General features: G+C 40.9%; 1 protein-coding gene across 1 annotated transcript in view; it reads right to left on the bottom strand.

The window, feature by feature from the left end:
• The window catches only part of Spc25 (SPC25, NDC80 kinetochore complex component), a 34,344-nt gene that overhangs the window by 23,000 nt on the left and 2,047 nt on the right, over nt 1–9,297 (bottom strand). The gene's annotated exons all lie outside the window — the stretch shown is intronic.

Here is a 9,297-nt window from a genome sequence, read left to right as displayed (position 1 = left end):
ATAATATTCATGACAAAATGCATCTGAATTGCTTAAAGCACCTTATGGTCCATCAAATGTAATAATTTGATGGAGAAAAGGGGAAAATTTTATTGCATAGCATTATAAGCCTTTAGCTGATTCATTTAAGTAGTTTAATTGTTCTCTCCTCTAAGACAAAATACCTCCTCTGCACCAACACCTTGGTAACCTTGAGGGATAATCAGCTTAGAAGCGCACTAGAATCCAATGTCTTCTTGTCCTCTACAGCATCACTTAGTAATGATCACAGTGAAAAGACAGGCCTGGGGGCATGGAGATGAGAAGGTGGAACTCAGACTTGGGCCGGGTTAGGGGCAGCACAAGGAGAGCAGCTTCCTTTTGCTGGGAATTTCCAAGTCAATGGCCTCCATCCTCTTTTCCGGCAAAGACCTGCTATGACCGCCTTCGGGCTGTTCCCAAGCAGTCCCAGGTAGGGCCTGCAGCAACCCTCTGAAGATGAGATAGGAACCTCAGCTCAAACTGGGCAGGTTCTTGACTCCCCTCATTTCAAAGAATCTCAGGACCTAACAGTGGAAAGTAAAGGGAGATTTTTAAAGGAAAGCTCAAGGTGGCCAACTGTGTTGCACTGGGGCACATATGTGATCTTGGAGACATGTTTATTCTTTGAGTTATTTGTCATTTTACCTGACGTCTGTTTACCTAAGTCAGTTTGCCCATGGGGTTAAAACAAAAACTTGACTCTTTATCAGTGAAGCTAAAATATAAACTTATCTGTTTGAAATTTAGAGATCCAGTACCACTGAAAATGAAAGTCTTTGCTGTAATTTTTGGAATACATAGACTTAAAGTATCTCTAGATTCTTAAAAATTTAGGAGTGATGAGCCTGGAATAAAAATAGGCCTAGGGATTAAGGACTTGGTTACCTTGGGTAACTTCCATTATGTCTTAAGTTGGTAATTTCTGTAAAAGTAGATTCCTGTCTCCTTCCTTCCTATCTTTAACTCTTCTAGCCTCCCTCAGCCACTACCAGGGTTCTGAACACCATCTACTCCGCTGTTTCCCTGAGACCTGCAGCTGCCCTCCATGTCAGTGAAGCCAATTTTTGCCAGAATATATCTAGTACTTTCAAGACAGCTCATTCTTTTTTTAATCATTATACCTCTATAGAAACATGAAATTATGTAAGCTCAAATTTGTTTAGTGCCTTTAGGAACACTAACGTCACATAATTTCCCTGCAATGTGGTAACAGAGAGGCAACCCAGTGTGGCCTAGGTAAAGCTCAAGGACTCAGGTGTCAGACTGGCTTCTGCGTTTGAGTGCCAGGTCTAACACTTACCAGTAGTGTGATTGGAAGTTACTTAAACAGTTCTTTGAATTCCTTATCTGCAGAACAAAATTGTTGACAAAATCCACTTCCTAGGTTGAAAGAGTATGAAAGAGCACATCAGTGAAAAGGGCTTAGAAAAGTAGTGGGCTTACTCAAAAACTAAATAGGTACTAATTATTCTAATCTGGCCACCCCTGCCAGGCTAAAATGCCTGAATAATCCCCAAATTTTGAGTGAGCCAAATTCATTAAGGGAAAAAAAAAAAGTAAACTTCCACAGCCCAAGGCCTTCATTTGGGGTGAAGATACACTTCAACTTCCAGGTATGGCAGAAAGGCTGGTCCTACAGTCCTTTTGTGACTTCTATAGATTTTGCTCCAAACCCATCTCTACTTTAGAAGTGAAGGATGGCTGGCCCTTGAAGAGAAATGGCCCTAAATGGGGAGCACCTCATTTTTTTTCTTACCTTTAAAGGAATACAGTTCTCTGAAGAAGCTTAATCTATGTTGAAGATCCTGTACTTTTCCACCTAGGCTGACTATATCACAATTATGGAGGGTTAGGATATCATAGGGCAAGAACCAGAACTATCTCGGGCTGTCCTAATCCCTTCAAAAGCTATGTACTTTCATTTCTGTATCCGATTTAACACACTTGTGGCTATTTAGGGATACTTCTCAAAATGAACAGCCTACGCCTTGCTGATCTCTAGCTTTTACCAACCCTAAAACTAAGAATGCTATAAGACAGCATCTGAGATTTTTAGATTGTCCCTCTTTGTATAATAACCCTCTCACCTGATTCTCTCACCAGTGTGCTTGATAAATACTTTCTGTTCTATAACCATAAAAGGTCATATAACCTGACCTCTTCCCGAAGCAGAATGTGTCATGCAGACTAACTTGGGTCTACTTCAGGGTTTCCGCAGGGACATCAGAGAATGTATGTACTTTACCCCCTTGACCACTGGAAGCTGGTTCAGGGTCTTGGATGCGCTTGAAATTGCCAAGGTCCACCACATGCAGCCTGCATCCAGCAACTAAGAAGTGGATCCTGCCGGGATAATCTAAACTCCAAATCAAACTAAGTCCACAAAAACCAAAGTGGGGTTTCAATAGTCTTATGTATTTCCTTAGATACGGGCAGCTTAAGTAAGGCCAAATGTGAGTATGGCCCAGGAAATTTTGCTCACTGTGTTCTCCCTATTAAAATAGTCTCAGCCAGGAGCAGTGGTGTGTGCTTATAGCCCCAGCCACCTGGGGGGCTGAGGCAGGAGGAATCCCAGTTCAAGGCCAGCCTAGGGGACTTAAAGAGATTTCATCTCCAAATAAAAGAGATTTCATCTCCAAATAAAAGTTTAAAATGCTCTACCAAATGCTCAGTGGTAGAGCATTTGCCTAGCATGAATGTGGTCCTGGGTTCAATCCCTAGCAACACACACACACACACACACACACACACACACACACACACACCTCTCCTTATCTGTAGTTTTACTTTCTCAGGTTTTTATTACCCATGGTTAGCTTTAGTCCAAAAATATTAAATGGAAAAATTACAGAAATAAACAATTTATAAATTTTAAGCTGCAGCACTCTAACTACTGACAAAATGTAGCAGCACCACACTCCATCAGGTGAGTCGACTTTGCCCGGCACACCCATGCCACATGCACTACCCACGGCTCAGTGTGCTACTCAGTCTCGGTTATGATGCCACTCCTGTATACTGCAGTGCTGGTGTTCGAGCAAACTTTATTTTACCTAATAATGGTCCACTTTATTCTATTAATAATTCTTTTATTTTGCTCTGTTATTGTTGTAAACCTCTTACTGTGCCACATTTACAAAGTGTGATTTATCACGTGCGCACATAGGAAACACTGCCTAGTACATCATGTTTGGTATTCTCTGTGGTTCAGGCATCCACTAGGGTCTTGGGGTGTAACCCCCATGCATAAAGGGGAATGAGTGTACCTGCTTTAGCCACGCCCGTGCTGAAATAAGGCAAGTCTGCTGTTGGCTGCATGCATCCAAATCCCCAGGGTAGTCTTTGATCTCTATGAACGTAGTCAAACAGCAGTTCCAAAGGGCTGCCTGCGCTCCAGCATAGGTGAATGCTAACATCCCCACCAGTTGAAAGCATTCTGCTCGAAGTTCCACTGCTTATCTGAACAAAGCCCAGAACCACATCTTAGGCACAACCAGAAATTCAAATTCTCTTCCTAAGCTCCCTAAAAGGACCACTCACCTGAACTTTTCCCCAGACCACTCAGGGGAAAACAGGAGGAGCGGCCAGAGATTTGCAGCTCTTTGCTCTGTGGCTTTCAGCTGTGCCCAATAAACCCTCAAAAAATATAACATAGTTTCCAACGCAGCCAGGGCACCTAAATGCAGCCAAATTTACAAGGGGAAGAAAATGAAATCCTAGAGTAAGCAGACCTGTGGGCATGACTGTGTTAAGTGGACTCTCAAGATGACATATCCAGGTGAGAACTAAATGGTATAAGCTTTACAAAAATAGAAATTTTTGTTTTTACATTTGAATTTTCAAAATCACCACCTTTTCTGAAACTTTAGAGGTATACTCTATTTTAATGTCGTTAGGATGACAGTAGATAGCGGTATTTATTTTGCCCAAGATTTTTTGTCCGTTTTGGGTTTTGAGACAAGGTCTTACTAGGCTGGCCCTAAACTCTCGGCCCTCCTGCCTCAGCCTTCCAAGAGCTGGGATTGTAAGTGTGCACCACAGGCCAGGCACCTAGTATTTCTAACAGTTGCAGCTCCAAGTTGGGCTGACTCAGTCAATCTTTGAAATATTAAGGAATCCTTGAACTTGCAAGACTTAGGGACCACTGTGACACTGTGCAAATTCCCACCATTCACAGTGCTAACCATAAACTACCTTATGCCAGACACTTAACTATAAATAATAATGTAATTTATTAATTATATTTCATAAAGGACATAGTTTACTTTCATCATTTCCCCCCTAAGAATTTAATTAAAACAATTTAAAGAAATATACCTATCATGGAGAAAACATAACTTTACACAACCCTCCTAACTTCATGCTTGGGACAGACGGCTTATAACAAAGACAGGTTAACACGGGAAAAACAAGCACTTTATTAACACCAGCAGCGCCCATCTCATGGAGAGACTCAGCAAGAGGTACCTCACAGTAAGCTTGCACAGCCTCTTCAACAAAGAACAGTAGGTTTTCAGAAAAGTGACAAGAAAAGGAAGGCAGTTTCAGCTTCCAGAGGAGGGAAAACCATAGAAAGGTAATATTATGGTGTAAACCAATGGCTCTTAATCATTTTTTTTTCTTTTGGTACCGGGTATCGAACATCAGAACCTTGTGCTTGCCCGGCAGGCACTTATGCCGCTGAGCTAACTCCCTGACCTGGAAGTAAACTAATGAAGTCAATTTGTCTGGGCTGGTGAGAACTCTCCGCAGTGATTAACTTCCTTCCTTCCTCGACCCGGAAGACACCTCTGCAATGCTGTGCCCCGCCTTTAGAGGAGCTTTCTGACTCTGCTGCTTCTTGAATGTCTTCAGCTCCACATACTCATGTCAGAGACATACTTGGGGTGACGCATTCAGCTTTCCTTCACTCCACATAGAAACATCACAAAGACACCAAAGACAGAATGCTTTTATAGAGACAGATGATAGAAAAGAAAAACAACCCATGGTTTGTACTACTCATACATTAATTGTAAACCATAGCAGTAAATGCTTTCCGAACGTTGGCGAGAAAAGCTGAAAAATTGTTGGTCTTCCTTACTTTCTCTTGAAATTCTTCGAGGCACTCAAGATGAGGAGCGCTATCCGACACTAGAGGGAAGAAAAGAAGGTCACATGAACGGGAGGGTTTGTTTCGGTGTTTAATGTGGGACACAGGTGTTTCTACTGCAGATCCTTTCATCGGAGTTCAGTGTCAACTATAAGTTACTGAAATGCTTCAAGCATAAAACGACACATTTGGTCCCACATGCCAACTATTTTTTGGACCTTTATTGAATCTCTAAGCACTCAAAGCTTAAGTAGTACAATCCTGCTTTCACTTCACCAGATGGTATTCAAGGGATTGGAGCTCAGTGCTGCAGAATGCCATTTTCCATCATCTTGGGCCTATGTACGTTTGATTTTAAATAGCTTTAACAGTTTATTTTAACTGTTAAGCCATTTTTTCTCTGCCAGACTTTGATCTGACTTCTAGCCACTGGATCAAAACAGAACAAATGTCAATGTCAATCCTCAGTAACTTACATCATATCTAAAGTTTTACAAGAGAAATGAAAGTCCTTGCTATTCCAAGAGTGATATTTATGGATCTTATTAACTGAGACTCAAATCACAAATAGCACACAGTCCTCAGTAGCTGTAACAGCTGGTGTCATGAGGATCTCCACCAAGAGTGGTCAAAGGAAAAGAAGGACCCCATGCTCTCTACCGTCAACCTTGTCCTTGCTTCAACAGCGAGCTACCTGTCTGCATCAGATTTCCAGGTCTTTGGCAGAGTTTAAGAAGCAGAGCCCATGATCAGAGAGAGGAAGGGTAGCACAGAACTCTTGGCTCAATGTTTATCCTGCAGATTGCATTTAATATCAAAGACCATGTGACAACATGTTAATAAAGGACACACAATTTAGAGAAATTTGGAACACTAGGTAAGAGGTTTGTTGGCTTTGCTTAAATACTAATGTTCAGCTGGAAAAGATACTGCAGGGAAAAAACCAAAAACACAAACATTTGTACATGAACTAGATTCTCAAAATATAAATTCTACAAGGGAAGGAACTGGGGCACCACGCAGCCAGGTCAGCAGCTCGCCTGAGTGTCCTTCAGTTAAAGGCTCTCAAATAATAGCACAGGTCTAAGGACCATTTTTATGAATTCTAATAAACTAGAAGAATAAAAGAGAAATATATTTCCATTCTCTTATTGTTCACAATATTACAACTACACATATGTCTTCTGAGTCAAAGGCCTTTTAGTCTGCTGCAGAATCATTTACTAACCTACATGATCAATGTTTGGGATATTCAGATAGTTTCTTGTTGGTTTTTATTTTTTGGTATCAAGGATTGAACTCAGAACCTGGCACTTGCCAGGCAGGCACTTATGCCACTGAGCTATCTCCCCAGACTGTTATTTTCAAATAACGAATTTAATGGAAGGTAAATTATCACATTCTAATTATTTTACACTTGATTTTAAAGTCACCTATTTGGAAAATGATAATATTCACATCAGGTAGGCATATGTTTTATAGCTTAGTTTTAAGTTCTCTAAAAGGGTAATTTGTATTTGCCTATGAAATGCAATGACCTTTGTTCCTTTAGACTCTGCAGCTACTATGGCACTGGGCCATCCTGAAGAGGTGTTAAAGTATGCTCCTAGATAATATCTATAAATCAAAACCACATTCACATCCTTGAGAAGACAATAACTCAAGAAGCAAGACCGGAAAAGGAAACTTGTGGGGATATTTCCTTCACATTCTGATTAAAAGAACACTTGGACAGGCCAATTTTAGACGCAAGTTAAGAAACACGAGTACATACCTTCATAGTCCCCTGCTTCGTTTAGATGCAAGGAAAACATAAAGGGGCTTTCAGGGTGCTTAGAGTCAATATTGGTGAATATAAACTGCAATTTATCTCCTGAAAAAGAGATGAAGTGTTTTAGCATGAGAATATTTTATACATCAAAGCTCTCAACTGAGCTGTTTTCTTATACCTTATCTTTAACTAATACTTCCAGTGCTAAGTGTGTGTATGTACTTAACCAGTATCTCCAAATGTGAAGCTTAGCTTTAACACATATTAATATCTTGAAAGATACCAAACTCACAGGCAACAAAAAGAAAAATTTAATTGGACATTATTGAAATTAAAAATTGTCTTCCAAAGGCACCATCAAGAGAATGAAAAGATAATTCATAAAATGGGAAAAAAATTGTAAACGATATATCCAAGTGCTTTCTTTCTCTCACTCAACAATCACCGCAGAGCCTGTCTGTGGCCATTAGGAGTCCTGCAATGGACACCCACTAGAGACTCTCTAACTCAATTTAGTTTGGATTCTATCCACTTGGACACGGTGTGTTGCTCCATCTCCTTGGGTTTGGTTAAATGCTTCTGGGGCCTCTTCAGACACACTCCCCATAAAGTCCCAGAGCCCAGTCTTTTTACAAAAGCCTTTTTTTGGGGGGACAACTGATAAAATCTGCAGCTACTAGTGATCACTCAACAGAGGCGTCCTCCCTCACCTGTTCCCCAAGGGTGGAAAGGCTGACTAGGCCTTTCCCCATCATGAAAGAAGCAGCCAGGGGCGGCCAACCATCAGCCAGCTCATCAGCAAATAAAAATGACATATGTCACTCTAGAACTCCAAGGATTTTAGGAATCCTACACCAGGAAACCAGGAGGTGGTCCAAAGAGCTATTTCATAATATCACTCTTCCTTAAAGCATTATTTCCTGACTTTGATGGCTAGGAGGAAGTTCTTCCAGTCTAAAAATAATTCTGAAGTCTTAAAATTGTTTATTTAATGCAACACTAAACAAAAGAAGAAATTTCCCAGGATAACAGCGAGCATCTACTTAGAATTGAACACCCTAAAAATTCACATATTCCCATTTAATTAAAAAGTTAATGTTTTGTTAAAAAAAACTCACCCCAACTGATAGGAAGAACACCAAGACTAGCAGATATACAGGTAAAGGACTCAAATAGCAAAGAAAAGAACATAATTAATAAACAAGTAGAAAAAAGGGCACCTTCTCCTTAATAAGCAAAATTTTTTTTTAATATAAAAGTTCTATTCATACCCTATCAACTGCCAAAAAAAGAAAAAAAAAAAAAACTTCAAGAAAAATATTCTGGTGATGAGAGAAAAATTCTGAGACATTCTACGTTTAAGCAGAAGTAGCGGAGGTGAGGAGACTCGTGTGATCAGTTAGTTAACAAGCCACGCGCTGACCATGCGAGCGCCTCACACTCTAGAATGTATGTCACAAACCTGCATCCCATCGCCTTCTCTAGATGCCACATCCTGCTCACAAACCCAACTGATCTGAAGCAGCAGCTACGTCCCTCACAGACTGCCCTCCTTTCATGTAGTCCCTCTGCTCACAATTACAGCCAGTACAGGCTCAACGCAACTCTTCTTTCCCCCACTTTTTATTATTAAACAAAACGCCCTTAAGCTCTGGCCTGGTGAACATTTCCCAAATGCCACCTACTCCAGCCTGCTGCTGGCTGTGGGAACTTATCCCAGAATCTGTCTTTTGTTTCTGTAGCATCTGTAACAGCTCAATATACTCTTTTCTTTCAGAGATTGCTCCATCTTGAGTTTTGCTTTAACACCATCAAGAATACAATGAAAAGGGGTGGGTCCCCAATATCCCCCTAGGTCTGATAATTGACTAGGACCTGCAAAAGGATACAGAAATCAGCAAAGGGATAAGATGTGTGAAGCGGAGTCCAAGGAAAACCTGGCACAAGCTTCCAGAGTCTCTGAGGAGTTTCTAGTAGGCAACCCTTCATTCACACAGGTTGCCACAATTTGACGCCTATAGAAATTGTGTCCTGTGTGATTTCCCTAGGTTTTTAAAAGCTTGTTCCTAATATCCTCTAGACTCTGTACTGTGTGCCTTTTTTTCCTGGTCCTGTTTTGCAACCTTTTGCTGCAATGATTTTTAGCCATGAGAATGATGACAGCAGTCCTCCCTCAACAGTGGTGATTTCAGTTCCCTACAGTCAACTAGGGTCCAAAAATATTCAACAGAAAATTCCAGAAATAAACAATTCACAAGTTTTACACTATACACCATTCTGGGAAGTATGATGAACTCTCATGCCATCCCATTCTGCCTGCCAGGATGCAGAGCATCCCTATGTCCAGAGCATCCACTCTGTGTACACGACCCACCTGCTGGTCACTGTGTGCTGTCTCAGTTATCAGACTGAC

Source organism: Octodon degus, unplaced genomic scaffold (assembly GCF_000260255.1).
Source record: "Octodon degus isolate 3935 unplaced genomic scaffold, OctDeg1.0 scaffold00065, whole genome shotgun sequence".
Classification (NCBI taxonomy): Eukaryota; Metazoa; Chordata; class Mammalia; order Rodentia; family Octodontidae; genus Octodon; species Octodon degus.
Note: the sequence above shows the minus strand (reverse complement) of the source record. Positions and strands in the feature narration are given on the sequence as shown.